Source organism: Haliaeetus albicilla, chromosome 3 (genome assembly GCF_947461875.1).
Source record: "Haliaeetus albicilla chromosome 3, bHalAlb1.1, whole genome shotgun sequence".
In the NCBI taxonomy this organism is placed as follows: Eukaryota; Metazoa; Chordata; class Aves; order Accipitriformes; family Accipitridae; genus Haliaeetus; species Haliaeetus albicilla.
Genome location: NC_091485.1, coordinates 54,981,813 through 54,996,621, shown reverse-complemented (window position 1 = coordinate 54,996,621; position 14,809 = coordinate 54,981,813).

Here is a 14,809-nt window from a genome sequence, read left to right as displayed (position 1 = left end):
GCCCTGAGAGCACCCGTGGGCGGCACCGCCGGGGAGGCCGCAGAGGGAAGCCTGTTTCTGGCATTGCTGTCAGCTAAATAAAATACCGTTTCTCACTCTCAATACAGAATTTAACAGGGAGAAGTGCACTTCTGACTGGTTCCAGGCGAAGGCAGAGCCGTAATTGTGAGTTTGCCTCACATGCCATTTCTTAAAGCCTAGCCATGGAAGCCAACTGGAAACTAAACCAGCTATTTGGGGGTTTAATCCAAGTTTAACCTGAAAAATTTAGCTGAAAGGTTATTATTAGACACCTTTTCAATGCTGACTTTATTACTGTGCAATCAAATTTGGTTGCATAGTGGGAAACTTAATTTTTGTAATTTTTCTATGGATTTCTGTCAACAATTAGAATTTCCTTACTCCTACATGTAAACCGGAAGCACTCCTCGTATTCTGCCCTCCTATTTGGGTTTAACGATGAAGCCAAACAGAAATGCAAACCAAAATGCTCTCGGCAACGCCCCACTTGGGATAAGTACGTGGATGCCCACACCGGCGGGTGCCGGCTGCGGCGGGGGGCTGCTGGGGCGGCCGCTGCTGTCGTCTGCTGTGCCGACACCTGGCTCCGGGCAGCTGATCTGAAGGGATCCAAGAGATCAGCATATATACTTGGAAGCAGATTTCGGAAGTATCTATAAACCCTTCATCTTGCCGTTTCGCGCTGATCTCCAAAGTGATGCCCGCACATAAAAATCGACGCCGCGCTGGTGACCTCGATTACGCACGTTGGGGCGAGAGATGTTCCCTGTCCCGGCGGGCAGGGAAGAGTAGCTGGGGTCTCACAGCACGTTGTCCTGGGAAGGGCGGAGCGAGCCGCTGTGTCCAGAACAAAGCGATACAACCCCCCAGTTGGTATGCCTACCTTGCCGGTGGGTGCTGGGGGAGACGGGGACCATTTGGGGGGCAGAGGGTGGCTGCCTGCTGCGGGGGTAAGGCAGGCAGCTCGCTCCTGCCACGGGAGGAGCTGAGCAGGGCTGAGCAGGACGTGCTGGGGGGCTCGGGGTCTGGTTATCCCACCCCTCTGCCTAAACCAGGATGGATCGGCGGTAGGGGACTGCGGTGCTGGGGTACCCTGCACGTGCCCTGAGTGTGCCTTTGCCAGTGCCCGGGGATTTTAATCTCTTCGGAGAGGACGGAGAGAAGGCTGGAAAAAGCAAGCATTTTCCCTTGTGGTTTGGAGAAGAATAATTTCCATTACAGCAGGATTATTTGTGGGAGGCTTAGATGCTCTATGAGTGAACTAATATGCATTCTAAAAGAAGAGGGGTCCTGAGCTGGGGCAGCTTGTCTGGAGCCACAGACGCAGCTGAGACGAGGACCAGGGCAGCCTGTCTACCCGTCCCGCCTGGAGAGCTTGGCTTGCTGAGGTTTTTCCTCCCGAGCTTTGCCATCCAGCGGTGCTATTTCAAGACACCCTTAATCAACCGGTCCTGCGATCCTGGCAGAGGGTCCGAACAGCCTCGGCGCCAGGGTGGGTGCCACGGTGCAGATGTGGCATGTGCCCACAGAGCCGGGAAGAAGGACTTTATCGTCAGCTGGCCTGAGACTTGCACGCCGCGTGCAGGGGCATCAGGTATTCCCCTGGCATCTCCCCACCTTTACTGTAAATAGATGATTCATGTGTCTGCTTTGGCAACAAACTTAGATCACCAAGGAAACACTCACAAGCTGTCAGAAAAGTTAGAGCACAAAATCAGGTCAAGAGAAACGATGAATGAATGAGTATGTGCATTATGGGCTCAAGCACCTGGTTCTGCATCCCAGATTTTCTGCAGAAATCTTCGTTTCTCCTGGAGCATGTGGTCAGGGGGGTAATATTCAGCGAGAAGACATGCTTTTGGAATATGCCTTACGATGTAATTGAGCGTGTCACACTGAGCTTCCATGTCTTTTCTAGGGATATGGGGATCTGGAAGGCTTTCTGTTGTCACCAAAAGAAAATGTGATACTTAGCAATAAGAAAACAACAGCAAAACACAGCTTTAGCCATCTCTTTATATTCACGAGAAGACGGGGGCTAAACTTGCTAATGCACTTGCTGTGTTGTGATATAAATCAAGTAGTAATCATATAAAATGCATTAAATAATTCAGAAGCTTTGTTAGGATACCACAGTTTTGATGAAACTTTATACTTGCTTGTGTATTCTACTCTGAAAGTCAGAGTAATTGTCTGGTGAAAAAAATTCTGCTGCTACCGCTACTTCAACTACTTGGAAGATTTCGGTAGATGTCAAAGTACTCGCATGGCAACAACTTCCCAAATAAACGGATGCAGCAGTCGCGGGGACTGCCCATGCGCTGACAGCTGCGGCGAGGCATGAACACACCCCGCCTCGGCTAAATATTCCCCAGAGCCTCGGCAAAACTTAAATGGCTTTGAATAGTTGAGGCATATAGCGTCTCCTCTCTGCCCAGCTCATCTCCTGACTGCTTCTGACACATGCAGGAGGAACTGACATTTGTCAAGTCTTTTTTTTTTTTTTTTAAACCTTCACAAACTTCTCATTTCATTAATGCCATCCAGGCTGAATTCCATACAGCTTTCATCATTTCGCTGTGAGGGCTGGGATCTTCACAGCGATAGCTAGGGGACTGGCACGGGGTGCTTACTGTGAACAGCAGCCTCAGGCAGTTTAAACGCTTCTGCTTGGGAAACGGAGCTTTTAATGTTTAATTGCCTAGCAGGCAGCTGGAAAGTACAACCCCCACCTCCCCAAAATGAAAAGAGAAAGAGAGTTTCACATGCAACCTGAGTAGAATTGAAGACTATGTAGAGTACAGAGAGTACGATAATGGCCTAAAATGCAGGGTGGTCAAAACGTTAATGAAACCCTCATCAAGCAAACAGTAAATCCACTCCCCTGACCGCCCATCAGCCACGCTGTAACCTCGCCAGTCGTTGCACACCAGAGGAGCAGTCACTAAATAGAAAGGCAGTTAGAAGCTGCAGCGTGGCAGGAGGACGGAGCAGCCATCTTCAAACGAGCTATGCAATCAGCTTAATGAAGACATAATTCTTGATCAGCTGTCATCAGTATTCCTCGAGTGATCCTGACTAAGGGGGGAGGGAGTGCAAAGCCAGGAGCGAGGGCCAGGTTAGCCGAAGGGATTCCCCGCTCTGCAGCTGCAGCACAGAGCGCTGGCCCGAGGAGCGCAGCAGGGGTGGCCGCGAGAGCCCCCCTGCCCCGGGGCTGTACAACCTGCGGGCACGCGTGGGTTGTGGGGCTCTGACTGCTACGCAGGTTTGGGGAGCAGTTGCCTCCGACGCTCGTGGTTGAGCATAAGCGGTTCTATTTCCTTTTCTTCTCCCCACCCACGTTGGGTGGGTGGTGCCAGGCGGGTGCTCTGGGGCTCTTTTGGGCTCCCCGGCGCTGTCAGGCTCCCTGCCCTCCTGGGGACGAGAGCACCCGTTCCCACCTGCGCGGGGCTGCGTGCTGCCCTCAGGAGTGGGGGTCCCTCGCGCCCCTGGGCTGCGGGGTGGGTTACGGGGGGCTCCCACCACCAGGAATGAGGCCACGTGCTTCCCACCAGCACCGCAGCCCTTCCACCTGGCAGGTGACAGTCACCCTGTCACCCCGTCCCCCCATCTCCCCGGCACCCCGCTGCTCCCGGCTCCGCACCAGCTTCCGCAGCCCGGAGCAGAGCTTGGGAAATGGGAAACCAGAAGTAGCCCCGCTGCGTGGGAGCCTTCGCTGGGGGCACTGGAGCAGCTTGAACCCCGCGTTGGAGCCGTGCCGCTGCCTGGCCGCATCCCTCGCTGACCCTGACCCATGGGCTCGCCTTCCCCGCCAGCATCGGCACTCACCGAGCCCCCAGCCCCGCTCGGCAGCAGTCCGAAATTTGGATCTCTGCTTCTCACGAAGCCTGGGAGATGTTAGTGTCTCTGGGAGCTCACCTCCCTGCGTGGCCATGGCCGAGGTGACCTGTGGGCTTCCCAAGCTGCCCGCAAAGCTGGCGGCTGCTCAGGAGGGTGGTGTGATCTCCTCCATCTCCTTTCACTAGGAAGCCACGCTGGCAAAAGAGTCTTGCGATTTTCTGAAATAAAGGGGAAACTGTGGCATCCCTGTGAAATTCTCAGTGCAGTACATGGATCAAAAATACCCGTCATTGAACTAAGGAGAAAGAAATTGTTACTGTCTGTAAGTACCCAGAGGGAAGCAGAGTGAGTGGAAAGGACGAGTACTTACAGATTAGCTGGCCCAGATAGCATCGCTTGTGTCTCGCACTGATTCATCCTAACAATAACCCTCCCAGCCATGGGGCAGCAGGAATTATTTCAGGTCTTTCCATAGGAAAACATCCTAAGTGGTTAGTTGCTAATCTGCAGCTGGGGGGATCTTTTTATTATTTTTTTTTCCATTTATGCAAGAGATTTTTCAATTCCCTGTTTAAGTGAAGCAACAAGTGTGACGAGTCGATGATGAGTCACCAGGCCAGGAAAAAAGCTGCAGGAAGGCTGGACTATTTATAAACTGTAAAAGAAAGAAAGGAAATATATTCTAAATGCAGACTGACTGATCTGGAAGGTGACTCCAACTTCTCTTGTGCGATCGTATATTCCCAGGTGCTGGACAGCAAACCTCCCAGGAGGGAGGGGGGAAGCGCTGGCAGGGCGTAGATGCTTTTTTGGAAAGGATCCATTGACATTGCACAGAGCGGCACACTTTGTGGCTCTCCTCCGAGGGGCACGGCTACGCAGCCAGGTTCCCCCTGGTTTATCGCCTTTGTACCGGCTCCGCGTGCCGGGAGGGGAGGTAAGCCAGCCCGAACTCTCCGCTGCCATGGCACAAGTGTTGGCTGCGTACGCCGAGGCAGCTCTTCGGGAGTAAGGTCGGGTACCGCCGTGTGAGTCACCGCCGGTGCCGGTGCAGATGTGGGGCTCTGCTGGGCGAGCGGTGGTGGAGGCAGCTGGAAGGGCTTCCTCCACCTCGCTCTCTGCCAGCTCCTCTGCTGGGAGGTACTGGGCCGTGAGCGGGAAACCTCTCCGAGGTTCAGCCCCTGCAGCTCTCGGCTCATCCGGCTCACACCACCGTACTGGGAGGTGGGATGCGGAGGTGCCGCTGGGAAACAAACAAACCAAAAAGCTATCTGGCAATAATTGTGAAGCCTTGGCAAGGCTGGCAAGGGCATTGCTGAGTGTGCAAACTGGCCTAGGTGGTCGCGCAATCTGGAGATACCACCCCCTGACATGGGGCTTGGGCGGCGGACAGCAGCGAAAGCTTCACCTCCGCCAGACGCTGCCAGAGCTGTCTCCAAGGGCACGTGCAAGCAACGTGGCACGGCCTCCTCGCACGGCAGATGATCACACGTCTCCCTGGGTTTTGACAGTTAGATTCTGGGTAACTGTAGCTGCTCTGGGATGCGGTTGGGCGGGGGCGGAGGGAAGGACCCGTTGCCAAGAAGGCAAAGAGCACCTGAGGTCTTGAAAGTCCCATCTGCAAACACAATCGATGTCTGTCCCATGGGGTTAGACTGCAGCAGTACCTGATGCTTTTGGCGCAGAGGGGTCTGCAGGGTCATTTGGGTGGCTGACATGGCTTTGCCCTCACGTCCCTGCCCTGTGCTCACATTGTCCCTGCTTCCGACACTGGGTCAAAATCCGTGTCACGGCACGGTTAAACAGATGCTTAAAGAGGACACATGGACTGGAAGATGATGATCTTTGTTTATTGCTTTAGACAAGGATTAGGTGCTGGTGGCTTGATTCAGCGCTCACGGTTCTTATCCAAGGCATGGTTTGGTGCTGATGCTCAGTGCACGTCCCAGTTTGTGGGATACCTGCACACCTAATGAGATTTAATGTGTTTAGGAGTTTATTTAGGCTCTAGTTCGATTAAGCACTGGATCTGGGGAAGAAGGAGGACGGATCTTTAGTGTTTAAGTGATAATTTCTCTTGACTAAGTGTACACAAGGTGAAAAAATGGTCAGTACTATTTGCACACTCTTTCAGGCTTTGAATGGACAGCAGTTCAGTGAGTAAATAGCTGAGTGACAGCTCCTCCACTAGTGCATCTTTAAAGAAATCAACCAAATCAGCACATTTCTGGGGGGAAAGGAAAGTGATGTCTCACTTGAGGAAAGTTAATTTTGTTTGCTAACAAAATTGCTTTAGATTTTAGTTTTGTTTGTTACCCACAGCCATTAAGGAAAAAAAAGGAGGCACTCAATTTGTATGTGCTTAAAGTGTTGTTGGTGTTAGTAGGTAACAGGAAAACAAAAAGATACGCGTTCCTGCAAGGGTATTTCAGTAGCTTTTACCACCACCATCAATGGAAACTTTGCAACCAAGTATTAATGGATTTAGTTTTGCAACACTGCTGCTGGGGAGGAGTATTCCTCAGTGGCATAATGTGGTGCTGTCTTGGCTTCATCATGTCATATCTAAGAAATACAGGCCCTGCCTCCTGAAAGCACTTAAGCCTATGTTGAAAGCCATTCCAACACTAAAGCAAACTTTTAATTGTACTGAAAGGTGCTGTTTTCCTGAATCACTTAAATAAAAATCATCCTTGCAATAAGTAATTGATCTGCTTTATTTCTGTGCATTGCTAATGTCATTGGTTGGCTTAAATAGGCTATAAAATAAACCATTTCTTTTGCTTGAGTAGCGTTGTTGCAGTACACAGTCTGCGACGGCTGGGAGCTCTTGGGAAGGCACTGCCTTACTCCACAGAGTTTCAGCAGGGCTTGCAGGGTCTGGCATCTTCAAACTAGATTTCAGAAGTTATGATATCCGCCGCTTCGCTTTGGTGCCGGGCAGGACAGCCTGCGCTGGTTAAGTCTGCAGTTTGGAGACAACCCGCAGTGCTGGTGTCTGGCTGGCAATGAATTTACTGTTTCTTTCTTGTGGGCTCTCACCTGCCTGTCTTGAGCTCTGAGCCTTTTGTGTATAGTTACTCTGTGAAAGCTTTGGTTCTTGTCTTATTGACAGCTATGCTAGGCTTGCTTGGCAGAGCTGATTACCTGTGCCGATCTGGAGGAGAGTCAGGAGGACCAAGCATCACTTGGGCTCAGGGGCGTGCGGTGGCTTTCACTTGCCCCCATTCTCCCTCTTCTGGGTGTTGATCGGCCGGGGAGGAGGGACCCCACGCCGAGCCTCTGCACTAATACACCTCAGAAGTGAGGTGTGGGGAGGAGGAGAAAACCAGGCAGGAAAAACGGAGGTACGGGGCCACCCCTCACCCACCTGCGCCGGGAGCCATGGCCAAGGCATGGCCTTGACACTAATTAGTGTAATTAATACCCATGTAACAGGAACTTTTTTACAACCCTGAGCACTGATTGCAATGTAATTTCAGTGCTGCGTTTGAAGCCAACGGACTATCTCTTAGTGTCACCAAAGTCAAATAAAATGTTGCTATTAATTAACTCTTTTTGCCTTTTGGCCTGTTTTTTCCTGGTACTTTTTTGTTTACACGCTGATACTCTCCTTTCTGTTTTCCTCACTGCTGCCTATTTCTTTCTCTCTTTGTCGTGGTTTAACCCCAGCCAGCAAGTAAGCACCACGCAGCCGCTCACTCACTCCCCCCCCATCCAGTGGGGTGGGGGAGAAAATCAGGAAAAGAAGTAAAACTCCTGGGTTGAGATAAGAACGATTTAATAGAACAGAAAAGAAGAAACTAATAATGATAATGATAACACTAATAAAATGACAGCAGTAGTAATAAAAGGATTGAAATGTACAAATGATGCGCAGGGCAATTGCTCACCACCCACCGACCGACACCCAGCCAGTCCCCGAGCGGCGAATCCCTGCCCCCCCCTTCCCAGTTCCTAAACTAGATGGGACGTCCCATGGTATGGAATACACTGTTGGCCAGTTTGGGTCAGGTGCCCTGGCTGGGCATGAGAAGCTGAAAAATCCTTGACTTTAGTCTAAACACTACTGAGCAACAACTGAAAACATCAGTGTTATCAACATTCTTCACATACTGAATCCAAAACATAGCACTGTACCAGCTACTAGGAAGACAGTTAACTCTATCCCAGCTGAAACCAGGACACTCTTCAATATTTATCAAGCAAATTTAATTCCCCATCCTCTCCACAGTCACTTTGCCACCGTTTTAGTTTGTCCTCAGCTTTGCAGGTGTGCTGCACAAGAGGAAGCAGGATGCTTTGAAACGCTGGGTTGGATTTTAAAGTTTTGACAAACACCGATATTTCCCATGGCAACAACCCCCGTACAATACAGCACCCAGCACAAACCTTGCTCTTGCAGAAACAAATGTAGCTCTGCAGTGTCAACTGCTTTCTAAGCAGATGTTTAATTGCAGGTGAGATATGAAATGTGGTCCTGGGGCCTGGGCAGGGTTTGGGGAACCCCAGGGCTATGTTGGATACAACAGAATTAACTGCCTGAATTTACTGGACGTGACCTGAAACTCTGCAAAAAGAAGAGTTTGCGGCTTTTGCTGGGACAATAGTTGGTGCAAAAACATCCTCCAGAAAGTCCCCCTTGTTCTGGCACACTTCTGGGTCTCCCCAGGCAGAAGGCACACCTGCCTCCCAAAATGCATGCCAGCGGGTTTCAGATCTGGGCACTTGCTGCCTGACACATCACTGCATTAAACAGAACAGTCATCCGGAGAGGTTTTCAAGGCAGCCCAGGACGTGCCACCACGGGAGCTGGTTCTCTGGCCTTGGTTTGCCTCCTGGCTGGCCAGGGTCGGCAATTCAGCCACGCCATGCCATTTTCATTACATCAAATTTCTAAGGACATCTTGGAAAACCCTCCTGATCCTAAGGCCACAGGAAGAAAATTAAATCCGTTTTATTCTTCCCCCTCACCACTTCTTTCAGACAAAAGGTGGTGTTCCCTCAAGCTCTACCGTCTTGTACTACTGGCACACCAGAGCCAGGACTGACCGAGCCACCTTCTATTTCAGTGTTTCAGGAAAAAAACTACAGTAGTCGCCCCCACCATTTTTTTTTTTTTAAAGAATGTCCAAAATAGTTTATTCCTGATATTTTATTCTGAACAAGTGCTTACACAGCTGCTTGCTGAGAGGTTCCTGAAAGGGACAGCTTTTCTACATGACGGTGTAGGACACATCAATTGTCTTCTAAGGCCTCGCGAACCTGCCTTCGCAGGCGTAGCTTCAGGCAATTTGCTATTTTTAATGCAGGGTTCAAAGACACTATGCTTATCTTAACCACCGCGATGCATGTGGGGATCGGAGCCTGAACTCTTTGCCCTGGGAGACGCCGATGAGTTCACGGCTGCAGCTGCGGCTCCTCGCCAGCAGCGGTAACGCAGGGCAGCAGATCTTAGGTCCCCTCACGTCCTTGTGGGCTTCGTCCCCCGTGTAGCCCCACGCTTTGTGTCACGCAGCGTGAGACCTATGACCCACGGAGACTGCCGAGGGTCGTGCCGCGGGACTGCCGGGGGTTGGGCAACAGGGAAGGAAGGAGGCGGCAGCCAGGGAAAGGGTGTTGCAGAAGGACCAACCACTTCAACACCGTGTCCCACCGGCCAACACTCTGGCGTGCGTGGTGGGCGCTGGGCAGTGGTGGCTGGGCACAGCAGCTCCCAGCCCCGGCTCAGCCGCTGCTCCGGCTACTGCGGTGCGGCAAATGGAGTTACAGGAGGAGGAGGTCCACGGGGAGCTGCGGGGGACGGGGAGGCTGCGCGGGGGACGGGGGTCTAATCGTGGTGCAGGAGGGTTGCTGCCCCAAAGGAGGGGGCTGGAGGAAGGCAAGAGTGCAAGGCGGGGGGCAGGGAGTGCAACAGGTCCCCGAGGAGGGCAGGGTACGGGGTAGGAGGGGATGTCTCCAGGGATGCTGATATTTTGGAGTGGTGGCTCATGGGGTTCAAAAATGTGGTTCCCTAGGACTACGCAGAGCATAAAAACTGTAGAAATTAGGAATTTAGATGTAACTCTGCTTCCCTCTCCAATGATAGCATTTTTAATGAGCTTCCCTCAAAAAAAAAAAAAAAGCCCAAATAATGTTTTCCTTTTGTTGTTTTCTTCCTCTGCTCTACTTCAGCATGTTGGCATTCCCCACACATTCCTCTCGTTGACTCAGACCCCTGGGAGAGAGAGCCAGAGGGATGGGCCAGGGCAAGAGCTGCAGTGCCTCCAGCCTGGCAGCACCGAGGTCTCCGCTGCTGTGCCGCCCACGTTCGGCAGAGGCGAAGGCCGGCACCGCGATGCAGGGCTGCCGTTCAGTGCCATCCCCGCTCCCATCCATCACGCACTCTGGAAAGGAGCATACGGAAGAATCGTTGTTCAGAGGTTGTTTTTCTTGTAGCTGCTCTTCCTTTTTCCCCTTTCGGACTTATGAAATCAAGGGCATGAACTCTTCCAAGCAGGGAACTAAGACCTTTCGATGGGAACATCTGCATGTCCTCGGCATAGGGAGTGATGGGGAAGAAGGGCTGAAGATGCCTGTCAAGAAGGAAGCAGACAACAGTGAAGGCAAGAGAAGCAGCTTCTCTTCTGCTGTTGCTGAGCTAGGAAAGCTGCTGCCTGTGGTTTCTCTGACATCACATGCAACCTCCTGCCTCCCAGCTTTGAGGCTGGTCCTGCAGAACCCACAGCTGGGAGTCACATCTTGGCAATGTCTTCGATTGTCTTCTCCCCCTCCCGGTAATCTGGTAATCCCAAATTATTTTTTTTTCCCGCAGGTGTTGTGGTTTAACCTCAGCCGGCAACTAAGCACCATGTAGCCAATAGCCCACTCCTTCCCTCCCTGTGGTGCGATGGGGAGGAGAATCCCCCCCAAAAAAGTAAAACTTGTGGTTTGAGGTAAGAGCAGTTTAATAATTAAAAAAAAATATACTAACAATAATAACAGTAATGAAAAGGAAGATAACAAAAAGAGAGAAAAATAAAACCCAGGAAAGACAAGTGGTGCACAATGCAATTGCTCACCACCCGCTGACCGATGCCCAGTCAGTCCCTGAGGAGCGATCTGGGTCTCCCGGCCAGCTCCCCCCAGTTTATACACTGAGCATGATGTTCTATGGTATGGAATATCCCTTTGGCTAGTTCAGGTCAGCCATCCTGGCCATGCTCCCTCCCCGCTTCTTGTACCCCTCCTCACTGGCAGAACATGGGAAACTGAAAAAATCCTTAATTTAGGATAAGCGCTACTTAGCAACAGCTAAAACATCAGTGTGTTATCAACATTATTCTCACGCTAAATCTGAAACACAGCACTGTACCAGCTACTAGGAAGAAAAATTAACTCTATCCCAGCCAAAACCCAGACACCAGGTAATCCTAAAATTAAACAAAAAGGGGCTGAGAGGGACTTTTGTAACGCAAAGCAGGTAACAGGCTGTGCTGCCAAGGCTTCACTCCCCATCCTCACTGCAACTGCCTCTGCCTGCGTGTTAGTCCTCACGAGCCGCTGTGGTGAGACAAAACAGCGTTTGTCACGTCTTGCTGAGAAAGGGCCTCCCTGAAGCGCTCAGACCTCCTCCTGCCGCTCTGATGCAAGGCAGCCTCCTCCTCCCCTTCGGTTTGCCACGTGACGGCCCATTTTGCAATTCAGAAGAACATCAGAGAAAAACTGCTTGTATTAATTTTTATTTTGGTATTAGAAAGGCAAATTGCAATTCTCAGCAGATTGGACTGATCTGATTAAATTTTGAGTGGTTCCTGTGCTGGTGGCGGTACTTGAGGTAACTCAGTGGCAAGTCAAAAAAAGTACTGCTTTACTGAGAAATCTAGGAGGTCTATTTTTCAGTCCCAGCTCTGAGAATTTCTCCTTTTTAAAAAAAAACCCCACCACTTTTCTGAATATGAATATACTGATTTGAAAACGAAGCCATAAACTATGAACTCACCCATCCTTAGACCTTGGTGTCTGGAACACAGCCATGGTATTTTAGAAAGAAGGTCACTCCATTTCATGAAGTGGGTTTTTCATTAGTCAAAGCTGACAAAAAGCCTCCAGCCTGATTCTTATCATTCTGCTGGAGCTTCCAAGGGCATTTAGGGGATCATAAATACAACAAGAGCTTTTAGGAAAGTTTGTTACGGAGGCGGTTTTTAAGCTATGGTTGACCCCAAAAGGCATGAAGAGCACTGATAATTATATGGATGCCTGAGTTTACGGAGTTAGTTAATTCTCTAGTAAAGTCTGTGCTAGTAAAAGATGAAAAGGCAGACCTTCACACACCCCAACAACGCCGATTTCCCTGCCATTGCACTGCTGGAACAAATTTAAGCCAGCGCATTAGCAGCAGAGGGGTTATTCAGCGAGCGGTGCAGCCTGTGGGGGAGGTGGGTACCTCCAGGGCAATCCAGAGCCCCACAGCGAGGGCTGCACCTCTCTCCGTGTACAACCCAGGCCACCCCACTTGCTGTTTGCAGCTCCTGGCACTGAGCCTGGGGATGGTGAGACACTGGAACAGGTTGCCGGGAGAAGCTGTGGATCTGGAAGTGTTCAAGGCCAGGTTCGACGGGGCTTCGAGCAACCTGGTCTAGTGGAAGGTGTCCCTGCCCATGGCAGGGGCATTGGAACTAGAGGATCTTTAAGGTCCCTTCCAACCCAAACCATTCTACAATTCTATGATTCTGTGATGTCTTCAGCAAGAACTGGTGTGGGGACACGTTGGCCCCAGTGTCAGGCACTTGGGATTTGAGATGGCTGGGCTGGGTCAGCATTGAGCAGCCTTGGAGACGGCTGCAGCCTGCCCAGGGACAGAGCCAGGGATGTTCCCCTGTGCACGCCCGGACCACAGCCCACGGACTGTGTTGCCCGGGTAAACGCCGGAGCCGCTGGAGCAGCAGCGAGGAAGACATGCTTGCTCTCTCCTGTTTGCATTAGTCACCGCATATCTGGAAAGGCCAGCTCTGGAGGGTGGGAGTGAGCCTGACTCGTCAGCCAGGACACCCTCCTGATGACAGCTCTGCATCTGGTGTAGATGCTCCTAAATGGCAAACACAGGAGGGATCCTCGTCCCAAGGCTGCAGTCAGGAGCATTTTGACCGTTCCCTGCTGCGGGGCTTTACTTGCCCAGCTCTGCCCTTCCCGCCATGGAGAAGAATTGCTCTAGGCTTGCCCACTGCCAGCTCTTTCCTGGTGGGCTTCCCTGAGAAATGTGGGCTGCAAGGCTCATCATTTTGGGGCAGAAGGTGGCCTAGGACCAAATCTGCAATCTCCTCTCTGTGTGTTAACTGAGGCGCTGCTGCAGAAAAAGCCCTGCCAGCACCTACAGCAGAGCTTTGGAGAGAAAATGACTTTAGCTGGCTGCGGTCAGCGCTTGGCAGAGTCTGGCTGAAGCCGCCTCTCCAGGAATTTCAGCCCTGTCCCAGCCGTCTTCATATCCCGGGAGAGCTGAACTGGGAGCGGAGGACGACAAACCACGGTGCTTCTTAGCAAACACCGGAGTTCGTGATGAAGCTCCTGGTGAACTTAGTGCTCCCTGACACGTGGACGCTCACAGCGTGCTGACCGAGCACTTCCCTGCGTTGTGGACAGATGCATTCAGCCTGCTGCAAAATCTGACTCTCTTCGGTGCAGAAATTGGAGCCAGGTGGAGCAGTGGTCCAGGCAAAGGACAATTATTTTTTCCTTTTAGGCCCATAAGCAGAAAATCATCTTGTGCTGCAGATGTTTTTGTATGCTCCTTCTCTGCAAATATACCTGTATCCAACACCTGAGTTGCGGTCGCTCTGTGCCAAGAGTAGTCCACCAACAGCACCTGCTGCCCTTCTGTACCAGGAGTGAATGCTCTAAAATAAACAAGCAAAAAATAGGGGAAGAGAAAAAGAAGCTTGATCGGAGAGAATGTCAGCTGATAAAGTAACAAATCCATTTGCTAACATAACTTTTACAACCCCTGAGAACCTCAGCCAAAAATTAAGCAATTCCCTTGCTTTGCTCTGGTGCCAAGTGACTTTCAATCTGCACCATCTATATTAGCTCATATGAAACTCTCTTACTACTGCTTTGTTGATAGAAGAATTTTAAAGCCCAGCTATCTTAGTGTTTTAAATTTGAATTACTGTGGCATTTACTGGTGTGGCTGGCAGAAAGCAAGAACCTATGCAGCTTGCTTTTGTTCTTTATTTTTCTTTATATGGATATTTTAAGGTTATTTCTTTGCCCAATCAGTGACACTGGTGATGGTCACCTTTATTTCAGCTGAAATGCGCGTGTCTTAAAACCCATAGGAGAGCCTGCTGACAGGCTGAGTCGCTTCTCCCCTTGGGTCCTCTGTGTGCCACCCGCCACAACCCGGTGTCACTACCCCAGCAAGAGGTGACATGAGTCAAGGCTTCTCTGGTCAGGAGTAACCAGCCTTATGTGGTCAGCATGGGTGGATTTGTAATCATGTGCCTTCGGTCCTCAGCGCTTAACGGAGCTAAAAAGTCTCACTGCAGCTGATGTGAAAGTCAGTGTGGCCCGCTGCATCCCGCCTGAGACTCTTCTAGCTGGTTTTGGCTCTTTTATATGGTGCTGGGCACATCTTTGCAAGCATTTATGTGCCTTTCATAAACGTCATGTAGGCACAAAAGAACAGGTAGGGTATGTGCAAAAGGATATACCAGCACTTCCTATAAAAATGCTAATGCTGCTTCAGGCCTCTTGAGGGTGTTCAGTGATGTGCAATAAATTACTTTTATATGGCTTTGTGAGCAGTTGTGAATTTAACACCGTTTTCAAGGAGCAAGAAGTGTCTCTATAATCACAGTCAAGGAGATGGAATAAAAACAGTTTCAGCCAGCAAGCATAAAAATATCTGGCCTTTACCTTTTGAGTCTTCCTGATAATGTTTGAAATCCAGTTAAACCTCTATACCCAG